We start from the raw sequence: 12701 nt of genomic DNA on the forward strand, positions 1-12701 counted from the left end.
CTTGTCTTCCCACATATTGCTTCCACTGTACGTACTTGTGTTCCCTTGAATCTTCCCCATTCCTCTTCTACTGCTTTTGGTTCATCCTTTGGGATGCTTTCCTTTACTGCTTGCAGGTGCTGTAGCCTGCTTTCTTCCTCCTTCAACTTCCATATCCTTATACATCTTTCCTGGTTTTCTGTCCCTTTATTATCCTTAGTCTCTCTCAGGTTCATTACCAGCAAACAGTGGTTGCTATCCAAGGCCTCTGATGGTAATACCTTAATGTCAATGATGTTCATATTCATTGCACTATCATACAGGAAGTAGTCAACTATCTACATTCTCTTTAAGTATTGACTGTACCAGGTAATGTTGTGGCTCTCCCTTTTCCTGAACCAAGAGTTCCCAACCAGCAAGTCATTCCTTTGACAGAACTCCAATAGTCTTTCACCTTCCTCATTTCGGCAGCCCCAACCCTCTGGTACAAGCACACTTTTGCAGCCTTGTCTTTCTCTTCCAACTTGTGCATTTAAATCCCCCATTACCATCTTATTCTTCCTTCCCATCTGTGAAGTGAAAAGGCATCTGTTATACCAAAACTATACAAAGTACACTTAACATGTGTGTGCAGTGCTCTCAGAATGTGAAAGAAGAAGGATCTGTCACAACAAAATGTGAGTAATAATAAATACACATGCAAAACATTTGCCACACCAAAATCACGTTTTTAAAATTTAAGGGATGTGTTAACTCACTGACAAAATTCACATTTACACTGTTTGGTTTGCAGATGACAAGCTAGCAGTGCAGGATACCATACAGATGGTCTTGCAAAACCGTACAATGTAAAATTTAGGTGAAAACAAAAACTGTCTTTGGGCCTCATTTTGTTAGGTCAATTACAATCTAAAATATGTTCACTTTTTACAGTTTTTCAATTAATCAAAACCCAATGATGATGGCAAAACACAATTGGTTAACAAGAAAAGACAGTGTTTTGCGTAAAAGGCAGAACCTACATCCAATAATATTATGATTTATCATGCAACTGATTCCTGGAAAGTGGAATTAACAGCAAACACAGCATGCCAGAATGATACGACACAAACAGTCAAAACAACTATAAACAAGAGAGAGGTAGATTAATTTCTTTCTAAAAGCAAATAGACTATAACAAGGGGCAAAAGTGAAATGCTTTTAAAGGTTAATGTGAAAGGACACTGTAAGATGCTTATATAATATACAATATACAAGAAGACTTTTCATGGAAAACTGGAACTTTTTTGCATGAAAGCACTCTGAAGTGAAACGCAACTATCTAGATCTGTGTTGTGGTACATGGCACAATTATTTACCTAACAGGAAGTTCATTCGAGTACACATTCAGCAATAGAAAAAAAGGTTCACTGCAGAATTAACGACTACGCTGCAGATAAGACACACCTAGTACAATATAGCAGAGAGCCTCTGCAGAGCTTGGGGACTATGACAGGCATAGAAGACTGAAGTATCTGGTCTGTCTGCGAAACATGGTCTAGTGTACCTGATAGTACAGTATTGTCAGGAAAAATTGAAGTAATGGTCTAGTGAACAATTTTAATCCACAAGGAAAGTTCAGTTTACACACCAAAGCAAAAATGGAATTTTATCAGGCCTCTAATCTGTACATGAAAACGAGGTACCTCAGACTTTTGCTGAGTACCATTAGAAACTCGATAATCTGTTAATCAGTACGATCTATTCTGATCCGAAGGACAAATGTATTATTGTCATTGTTTTTAAGTCCAGAGACTGGTTTGATGCAGCTCTCCACATTAATCTATCCTGTGCAAATCTCTCCATAACTACTGCAACCTATATTCATCTGAACCTCCTTACTGTATTCATGCCCAGGTCTCCCTCTACAATTTTTAACCCAACCCTACCCCCTTTTGCCCCCCCCCCCCCCCCCAATCCACAAACTCCCTTCCATTACCAAATCTTCTATTTCTTGATGCCTCAGAAGGTGTCGTATCAATTGATCCCTTCTTTTAGTCAAGTTGTGACATAAAATTCTTTTTTCCCCAATTCAGTTCAGTACCTTCTGATTAGTGACTCAGTGTAATCGTATAATCTTCAGCATTCTTCTGTAGCAGCACATTTAAAAACCTTGCATTCTCTTCTCGTCTGAACTGCATATCATCCACGCTTCTCTCCTGTACAAGACTACACTCGAGACAAATACCTTCAGAAAAGACATCCTAATAGTTAAATTTATATTCAATGTTAATAAATCTCTCTTTTTCCCAAAATGCTTGTCTTGCTATTGCCAGCATGCATTTTATATTTTCTCTACTTCAACAATCATCAGTTATTTTGATGCCCATATAGCAAAAAGTCATCTACCACTTTTAGTGTTTCATTTCCTAATCTCATACCCTCAGCCTTGCCTGATTTAATTCAACTACATTCCATTTCTTCTTCTGAACTTCATTCAGCTAACTGAGACACCACAGTGTGGAAGATAATAGGAAGAGCTGGATGGGGGCGTTTATTGGAACTGTGCCATTTAGCTGCTACTTTTTTTTTTTTACATATTTTTTTCTCTTTTTTCAGTTCTTTTTTAAATTATAATGTGACTAACCCCACATGCAGTAGCAAGGACTACACAATACATATTTTGAATGCAAGCAAAAATCTTTACAAGCTGATACTTAATTTGCAATTTGCAACAAAAAGGTGTATATATGTCCCCATGCTCGGAAAATCAATGAAATAAATTCTGAACCCATCGGTGATGCTAGTAATATGAAAACAAAATTTCAAAACATCAACAAACAGGTCCACAGACAAATTTTTACTGACAACCTAGTACGACATAGTAAGATAACAAATGCCAACACTAATACAACCACACAATCAGGTATACAACAATTACAGTGGTAAATCCACATAGTCAAGTATAAACTATTGCATAAAGTTGGAAATAAAAACAACTAAGTACAACAGGCAAGATAATAAAGTTCAACATAAATAAAACCACACAGTCAGGTATAAAACCATTACATAGGATCGGACACGAATTGAGGTTCATCTGCCTTTGATCTCATGGTATTGAAGCTCAAAATTCAAAACAAAGACCATATAATGTATTTATAAAAGCTGTAAATTATCATACATAAATGTACAGCTTTTTTCCCATTCTGGAACTCCTCTCTTTTACCTACCAAAACACGAGTGTAGAGCAGGTATCCACAATAGATCATTAAGATATTAATGTAAGAGCATATTTCTGACAGAACTTCAAAATAATGTTTCACCCTCAAACAACAGCTTCATGGGTATAAAAATTAGCATGTCAAATGTTGTAAAACGAAGTTCCTACGGGATATTGACCATGAATCCAACATACACCACTCTCATGTTAGTTACCTAACTTCAAAAAAAAACCTGATAATTTTCTTGTGTCAAGTCTAATACAGACATGTAAATTAAGACTACCAACCAAATTAATGGACCAAATGAAAGGATACTTGTCATATTAAGGAACCCAGTGAAGCGTAGTACTGTAAAGTGCAATGCTAATCTAGCTTGTCATAACATACTTGATACCAGCATATATGAAAGTGGCATTGGGGGTGGGAGGAGTAGGGGTTGAGCAGGGAAAGAGGATGAGGGGTGGTTGGGAGGAGGGGAGGGGTGTGGAGGAGGAAAGGAGACCCAACTTTAAAGCCGACACTGTGAATGTACTGACAGCTGTGAAGATAAGTGAAAGTAATCGGCGCACTGGCTCACAGAAGTGATGAGTGCAACATGAGTAATTATATACACTTAATCAGCTTCTTCCTGATCTTTAATTTCCTTGACTATTGCTTGTTTCAGAGATAAACTACAATTTAGTCTCAATCTCATCTCAAGCACTGTTTCCTTTTCATGCCCTTAGACTCATGTAACTGCTGTCTGGTTTCTGTTCAAGTTGTAAATGAGCTTTTCGTCCTTGTATTTTATCCATGCTAACTTCAAAATTTCAGTGTGTAATCAGTTAACCCTGTCAAAAGTTTTCTCTAAATCTATAAATGCTGTTTATATAGTTTTGCCTTTCTTCAACCTGCATTCTAAGGTAAGATGTAGGACCAGTATTTCCTTGTATGCTGTTATAATTTTCCAGAACTCAAACTAATTTTGACAAGGACAGCTCCTGACTGTTTTTCCATTCTTCTGTAAATCATTTGTATCAGTTTTTGCCAATCATACTCACACCTGTCAGCATCTGCCTTCTTTGGAAATGGAATTATTACATACTTCTTGAAGTCTTGTGGAATTTTCCCCATGTCATACATCTTGCACACCAAGTGGAATAATTCTGTTATGGCTGGCTCTCACAAGGATATCAATAATTCTGTGGAAATGTCATCTACTCCAGAGCCATTGTTCCCAGTTAGGTCTTTCAGTGCTCTACCAAATTCTTTTTGCAGTATTATATCCCCCATCTCATCCTCTTCACCTATTTCATCATTTCTTTCTATAACATTTTCATCAAATCTGTCTCCATTCCACCTTTCTGTTTTCCCTTCTTTGCTTTGTACTGGCTTATCATCTGAGCTCTTGATATTCATGCACCTGCTTCTCTTTTCTCCAGAGGTGTCTCTAATTTTGCTATAAATAGCATCTGCCTTTCCCCTAATCATGCATGTTCGTACAGCCTTGCATTTGTCCTCCAGCTACTCCTACTTAACCATTCTATAAATCTCATTTTTGAGTTATCTATATTCCCTTTTGTCTGTTTCAGATGCTGCACTTCTATATTTCTACATCTCGTCAATTAAATTATGTGATCCTACACTGATTTCACTATTTCACCTCTCAAAGTGATACATTGGTCTTCTACCATATTCCTTACTCCTGGTGCAGTAAAATTTTGCCAACTGCTCTCTCTGTAGCTCTCAACATCCTCTGGTTCTTTCAATTTATCCAGTCTCATCTACTTAATCTTCTAGCAAGCGCATTGGCTTATAAATTACGCCAAATGCAAAATAAAATAATTTTATGCCAAATGCAAAACAAGTTTAATTTTTACAAGTTTAGATTCTTTGTTGGATCTGGGAAACAGCTATTCCTTCATTACTGCTTCGGCTACAATGCTGATATATTGTGTCCACTATCAAACACCTGTATTGTGGCTTGAGAAGTTTGAAAGCAAGTGTGTCACATTTGATGTAGGTAACATAGTATCGGCTGGTAAAATGAGGCTAAGACATGATCTCTAAATATCACAGTGCATTCTCATATAGGATTCTAACTCAATAAAATGTTGGCTATACCAACGAGATAAAGCAGTAAGCATTCAAGACCTCAGAAAATTAATAATTGACATCATTACAAAAATGAAACAATCAGATGTGTTGATATAGGAGACAAATATACAAGCAAGCAAACAAACCATTCTTAAAACATCCATCATCTGTATACAACATTTTATATTCAACGTCATTACATAGTAACTTGTCAATCATAAAAGTACTATGTACACTTATGCAAGTAGGTCCAGCAGTAAGTGACTGACTCAAAGTTGTGGGTGAACTGACATCAATGCGTGCTCACATAGGTCAACAAGGAAATACACATAAGCCAAAAAGTGGCGCACACAGACACAGTTAAAAAAACAGTTCAAGAACAGGCCAAAAAAGAAATATAAAATATGAAAAGAAATAAGAAGATAATTAACATGTAACATCAAAATCTCGATGGTTAGGCCTGGAATTAACATATCTTTGACTGTTATTGGCATTGTTGTGAACTATACAAAAAATGTTAACTGAATATTAAACATTCCACATACAAAGTAAATTTATTTCATTTTTGGTCCATGTCATGGTTATATTCATAAGTGATATCACATTCTAGATATTCAAAATGTTTTACTTACTCCAAGGGTTTATTATTGAAGACTACTTTAGATCTTATTGGTTATCTGCCCTGAAATGCCATCACTTTCATTTTATCTACCGGCAATGTTAGGTTGTAATTTGAAGCTATCTGCTGCAAATTATAGACTTCCTTCTGACCGTCATCTTCGTTCTCTGTAATCAGAGTTAGGTCACCTGTATATAAAATACACGTCTAGTGCCATGATCTACAAAACTTTTCATCTGATTGAAGTGTGTTGGAGAAATACATCATCCTTGTTGTACCCACTTGTTTGTGTTCACTGGCTTCGTTGTTATGTTTCCCATACATGTAACAATTTCGGTGTTTGTATAATGAAATGAAATGATCATATGGCATTGCTGGCCGAGAGGTCCCATTCGGGTTCGGCCGCCAAGTGCAAGTCTTATTTCAGTTGGTGCCACATTGGGCGACTTGCAGATGATGATGAGGATGAAATGATGATGAGAACAACACAACACCCAGTCCCTGAGCGGAGAAAATCTCCACCTCGACCGGGAATCGAACCCAGGTCCAGTGCATGGGAGGCAAGCAAGTTACCACCCAGCTAAGCAGGCGGACAGGTGTTTGTATATAGATTCTTAATAGCATTTATGAGGTGAGATGGGTAACCTCGTTCAGTCATGATATTCCATAGAATTTCTTTATTCATATTATCAAACGCTTACTCAAAAGGAATAGCAGTACCAACCCACACTTGTGGAACTGAAGCATTGAGAACAACAAGACACCAAGACAGTAGAATACAGGCTCAAGAAATGGGATTTCTAAGGAGAGTGGGAGAAGTTACAAGGGAAAATCAAAAAAGAAATGAAGATATAAGGAAATATTTAGGTATAAAAACCCACATGAAAACATAAAGAAAAACAGGAGAAAATGGAACTTGTAGACCGTGTGGGTAGAGAAAGATTCCCAATAAAGGCTCTAAATTATAAATGCACTAGAACAAGAAATATAGGAACCCCTGACAAGAAATGAGTACCATAATACGCAACTTGCCCAATACATGAAGTGAAGAAGAAGAAAAAGAACATAAAAAAGAAACCATGTTGTATTCAAGAGAGAGATATATTTGTCTAACTTCCAGAACTAAGATAATGACACTTCTGAGATTACCTTACCTCACAAGTGTGAATAAACAAAACCAAACAAGGGGCACTGGTGGTTCAGGAATAGAATAAACTGTGCTGTGATGAGTTTCAAGAGTTTTCTCTTCATGCTTGGGTGTTTACATTTTAGTGACAAGACCACTCGGGATCAGAGAAAAAAGGAAATGACAAATTAACACCCATCCATGTAGCTCTGGATGAGTTCAGGGCAAATTGCAAAAAGTAAACAATACCAGTGAGTTTATCACCACAGATGAAAAACATTAGGCTTTCTGTGGATGATGCAGTTTTATTCAGTATACAAGGTGATTATAATTAAAGTTGAACTTTAAAAATGCTGTAGAAATAACACCAGTGGTCAGAATGACGTCAAATTGCAATGGAATATTATCGGAGAAGGGAAAAACGTATGGCAGAAGAAAACAACAGTGTGAAAATTGATCAATAGGTTGCACTGTGTGTGTCAGAATACGTAAATGAAAACACTTGTCATGTGCACAACCCACTGAAATTGGTATAAACTCGCCGGGTACACAGCTTTTCCTCCTATCATGTCTGCGACGTTCGCCATGACTGTCTCAATGCAGGATTGCACTTTGCTTGTAAAGCTGTATTGCAAGAATGATGACTATGCATGTGTCACTCTGCAGAAGTTCTGGACACTGAAGGGTTTGAATAAAGGTGTTGGTCTGATGACTGCCGTGGGACTTGAGAAAATGATTTGGAAATTTGAAGAAAGGTTCTTTTTGTGTGCAACCTGGTAGAGGGAGGAAATGAACTGATTCGACGTCAGTGGAAGCAGTGGCCATAGCAATGCAGGAGGAGGTGGGTGACAGTGTGCAAACGTGTAGTGCACAGAGAATTGCCCAAACATTAGACATACCCGTGAGCATGGTGCGAAAAATCCTACGAAATATCCTTCTTTCCTATTCATTCAAAATTACCAATGTGCAAGAGTTTCTTCCTGTTGACCTGCCAGCAAGAGAGACCTTTGCTTTAGAATTTGTTGTTCATATGGAAGTGGACAATGATTGGTCATGGAAGATTTTGTGGACAAACGAAGCACACTTCCATCTGACAGGATATGTCAATACGCAAAATTGTCGAATATGGGCAATGAAAACTCCACACATAAATCAACCAGTACCACTTCATCCTGAAAAGACCACTGTTTGGTGCAGGTTTACGGCATCATTTATCATAGGGACAAATTTTTTCGAAGAGACAGGTGCTTCCGGTCCTGTCACCTATACCGTCACTGGTAAGTGCTAGGAGTGTCTTTTGCACAACCACATCTTTCCAGCTCTCCAACTGTGTGGATGGGATGATTTTTTTATGCAAGATAGCGCACCTCTGCACATTGCAAATCCAGTTAAGCAGCTGCTGAGTTGCTGTTTCAGAAATGCTAGAATTATCAACTGCCATTCCTCTACAACCTGGCCGTTCTGATCACCTGATCTTAATGTTTGTGACTTCTGGCTGTGGGGCTATCTGAATGATGTGTTCAGTGTCCCAATTGCAAACTTAGCTGCATTGAAGGCACACATTGCACAACACATTCTGCATGTGCCCCGGAAACACTTCTATCAGTTGTAGAACATGCTGTTTCTCGATTTCAACTTACAGAAAACGGCGGACAGCATACTGAACATGTTTTGTGCCAGTCACACTGAAATTAATACTCCGATTTGATTTTGATTTATGTGGTTTTTGGCCTCAGGACAGTTAAAAACTGATGCGACTGATGCTTTTTATGCGGTTTTTAGCCTCATGACAATTAAAAACCAATGTGATTGACACTCTTTTTGCATTTTTTCACCTTAGGACAATTAAAAACCGATTCTTCCCATCCAATGTGATATGACCTTGCCGTGGTGGATGGGCTTACGTAACTAACAGTATTACACCTGTACACCCACACACACTGAGTAGTACAGTTTGTTTAACATCAAACAAACACCTTAGGCATTGTTGTACGATTCATTTGTCACTTGCAGTTGAGTACAATTAAATTATGATGCTTACAGTGCTATATATTGCAAGATTTAGTAACTATTTATTTTTCTTATGCTACACTTCCCCCTTCCCCCCACCCACGCACCATGGACCTTGCTGTTGGTAGGGGGGCTCGAGTGCCTCAGTGATACAGATAGCCGTACCGTAGGTGAAACCACAATCGAGGGGTATCTGTTGAGAGGCTAGACAAATGTATGGTTCCTGAAGAGGGGCCTTAGAATTTTCAGCAGCTGCAGGGGCAACAGTCTGGATGATACACTGATCTGGTCTTGTAACATTAATCAAAACTGCCTAGCTGAGCTGGTACTGCAAATGGCTGAAAGCAAGGGGAAACTACAGCCGTAATTTTTCCTGAGGGCATGCAGCATTACTGTAAGCTTAAATGATGATGGCATCCTCTTGGGTAAAACATTCCAGAGGTAAAATAGTCCCCCATTCGGATCTCCAGGCAGGGACTACTCAGGACATTGTTATCAGGAGAAAGAAAACTGGCGTTCTACAGATTGGAGCGTGGAATGTCAGATCCCTTAAACGGGTAGGTTGGTTAGAAAATTTAAAAAGGGAAATGGATAAATAAAAGTTAGATATAGTGGGAATTAGTGAAGTTCGGTGGCAGGAGGAACAAGACTTCTGGCACATGAATACAGGGTTATAAACACAAAATCAAATAGTGGTAGTGCAGGAGTATGTTTAGTAATGAATAAAAATATGGAGCACGGGTAAACTACTACAAACAGCATAGTGAACGCATTACTGCAGCCAAGATAGACACGAAGCCCACGCCTACCACAGTACTACAAGTTTATATGCCAACTAGCTGCGCAGATGATGAAGAGATTTGATGAAATGTATGATGAGATAAAAGAAATTATTCAGATAGTGAAGGGAGACGAAAATTTAATAGTCATGGGGGACTGGAATTAGATAGTAGGAAAAGGAAGAGAAAGAAAAGTTGTAGGCAAATACTGAATGGGGATAAGGAATGTAAGAGGAAGCCACCCGGTAGAATTTTCACAGAGCATAAATTAATCATAGCTAACACTTGGTTTAAAAATCATTAAAGAAGGTTGTAAATGTGGTAGAGGCCTGGAGACACTGGAAGGTTTCAGATAGGTTATATAATGGTATGGCATAGATTTAGCAACCAGATTTTAAATTGTAAGACATTTTCAAGGGCAAATGTGGACTCTGACCACAATCTAAAGGTTACAAACTGTAGATTAAAACTGAAGAAACTGCGAAAAGGTGGGAATTTAAGGAGATGGGATCTGGATAAACTGAAAAAACCACACACTGTAGAAAGTTTCAGAGAGCACATTAGGGAAAAACTGACAAGAATGGGGGAAAGAAATGCAAGAGAGGAAGAATGGGTAGCTTTGAAAGATGAAATAGTGAAGGCAGCAGAGGATCAAGTAGGTAAACAGATGAGGGCCAGTAGAAATCCATGGGTAACAGAAGAGATATTGAATTTCATTGATGAAAGGAGAAAATATAAAAATGCAATACACAATGCAGGCAAAAAGGAATACAAACGTCTGAAAAATGAGATTGACAGGAAGTGCAAAATGGCTAAACAGGGATGGCTAGAGGACAAATGTAAGGATGTCGAGGCATATATCACTAGGGGTAAAACAGATACTACCTACAGGAAAATTAAAGAGACTTTTGGAGATAAGAGAACCACCTGTATGAAAACCAAGAGCTCAGATGGAGAACCAGTTCTAAGCAAAGAAGGGAAAGCAGAGAGGTAGAAGGAGTATATAGAGAGTCTATACAAGGGCAATGTAATTCAGAACAATATTATGGAAATGGAAGAGGATGTAGATGAAGATGAAATGGGAGATATGATACTGCGTGAAGAATTTGACAGAGCACTGAAAGACCTAAGTCGAAAGAAGGCCCCAGGAGTAGACAACATTCCATTAGAGCTACTGATAGCCTTGGGTGAGCCAGCCCTGGTGAAAATGATGTATGAGACAGACTTCAAGAAGATTCCAATCCCAAAGAAAGCAGGTGTTGACAGGTGTGAAAGTTACCGAACTATCAGTTTAAAAAGTCACAGGGACAAATTAATAACATGGATTCTTTACTGACGAATGGAAAAACTGGTAGAAGCCGACCTTGGGGACGATCAGTTTGGATACCACAGAAATGTTGGAACACATGAGGCACTACTGACCCTATGACTTATCTTAGAAGATAGATTAGAGAAAGGCAAACCTATGTTTCTAGCATTTGTAGAAATAGAGAAGGCTTTTGACAATGTTGGCTGGAATACTCCTTTCAAATTCTGAAGGTGACAGGGATCAAATATAGGGAGCAAAAGGCTATTTACAATTTGTAAAGAAAACAGATAGCAGTTATAAGAGTCGAGTGGCATGGAAGGGAAGCAGTGGTTGGGAAGGGAGTGAGACAGGGTTGTAGCCTATCCCTGATGTTATTCAATCTGTATATTGAGCAAGCTGTAAAGGAAACAAAAGAAAAATTTGGAGTAGGAATTAAAATCCATGGAGAAGAAATAAAAACTTTGAGGTTTGCCGATGACATTGCAATTCTGTCACGAGACAGCAAAAGACTTGGAAGAGCAGTTGAACAGAACGGACAGTTTCTTGAAAGGTGACTATAAGATGAACATCAACAAAATCAAAACGAGGATAACGGAATGTAGTCAAATAAATCAGGTGATGCTGAGGGAATTAGATTAGGAAATGAGACACTTAAAGTAGTAGATGACGTTTGCTATTTGGGAGCAAAATAACGGATGATGGTCGAAGTAGAGAGGATATAAAATATAGACTGGCAATGGAAAGGAAAGTGCTTCTGAAGAAGAGAAATTTGTTAACATCAAGTATAGAGTTAAGTGTCAGGAAGTCTTTTCTGAAAGTATTTGGATGGAGTGTAGCCATGTATGGATGTGAACATGGATGATAAACAGATTGGACATGAAGGGATTGGCTTGGGTTGTTTGGGGGAAGAGCCAAACAGCGAGGTCATTGGTCTCATCGGATTAGGGAAGGATGAGGAAGGAAGTCGGCCCTTTCAAAGGAACCATCCCGGCATTTGCCTGAAGCGATTTAGGGAAATCACGGAAAACGTAAATCAGGATGGTCAGACGTGGGAATGAGCCATCGTCCTCCCGAATGCGAGTCCAGTGTGCTAGCCACTGCGCCACCTCACTCGGTAGGACAAGAAGGGAACAGAAGCTTTTGAAATGTGGTGCTACAGAAGAATGCTGAAGATTAGATGTGTAGATTACATAACAAATGAGGAGGTACTGAATAAAATTGGGGAGAAATTTGTGGCACAATTTGAGTAGAAGAAGGGATCGGTTGGTAGGACATGTTCTGAGGCATCAAGGGATCACCAATTTAGTATTGGAGGGAATGTGGAGGGTAAAAATCATAGAGGGAGACCAAGAGACAAATCACTAAACAGATTCAGAAGGATGTAGGTTGCAATAGTTACTTGGAGATGAAGAAGCTTGCGCAGGATAGAGTAGCATGGGGGCTGCATCAAACCAGTCTCTGGACTGAAGACCAGAACACACACACACACACACACACACACACACTTTTTCCCTTTCTTCACTGATATTCCGTTTCAATTTGACATCATTCTGACCAGTGGTGTTATTTCTACAACAGTTTGAAAGCTTAACTTTAATTATAA

The 12701-nt window shown here is 38.7% G+C and overlaps 1 protein-coding gene across 5 annotated transcripts in view; it reads right to left on the reverse strand.

Annotated features, from left to right (window-relative positions):
• LOC124776464 (uncharacterized protein F26C11.3-like) overlaps positions 1 to 12701 on the reverse strand; it is a 92295-nt gene that overhangs the window by 74260 nt on the left and 5334 nt on the right. Inside the window, exon 1 of one of the 5 annotated variants that reach the window (XM_047251477.1) lies at positions 5888 to 5984. The exons of the other annotated variants lie outside the window; for them this stretch is intronic. The gene's annotated coding sequence lies outside the window, so the exon portion shown is untranslated. Of the gene's footprint in view, positions 1 to 5887; positions 5985 to 12701 lie in introns of those variants that run through there. 5 annotated transcript variants of the gene reach the window in all.

This window comes from Schistocerca piceifrons, chromosome 2, assembly GCF_021461385.2.
Source record: "Schistocerca piceifrons isolate TAMUIC-IGC-003096 chromosome 2, iqSchPice1.1, whole genome shotgun sequence".
In the NCBI taxonomy this organism is placed as follows: domain Eukaryota; kingdom Metazoa; phylum Arthropoda; class Insecta; order Orthoptera; family Acrididae; genus Schistocerca; species Schistocerca piceifrons.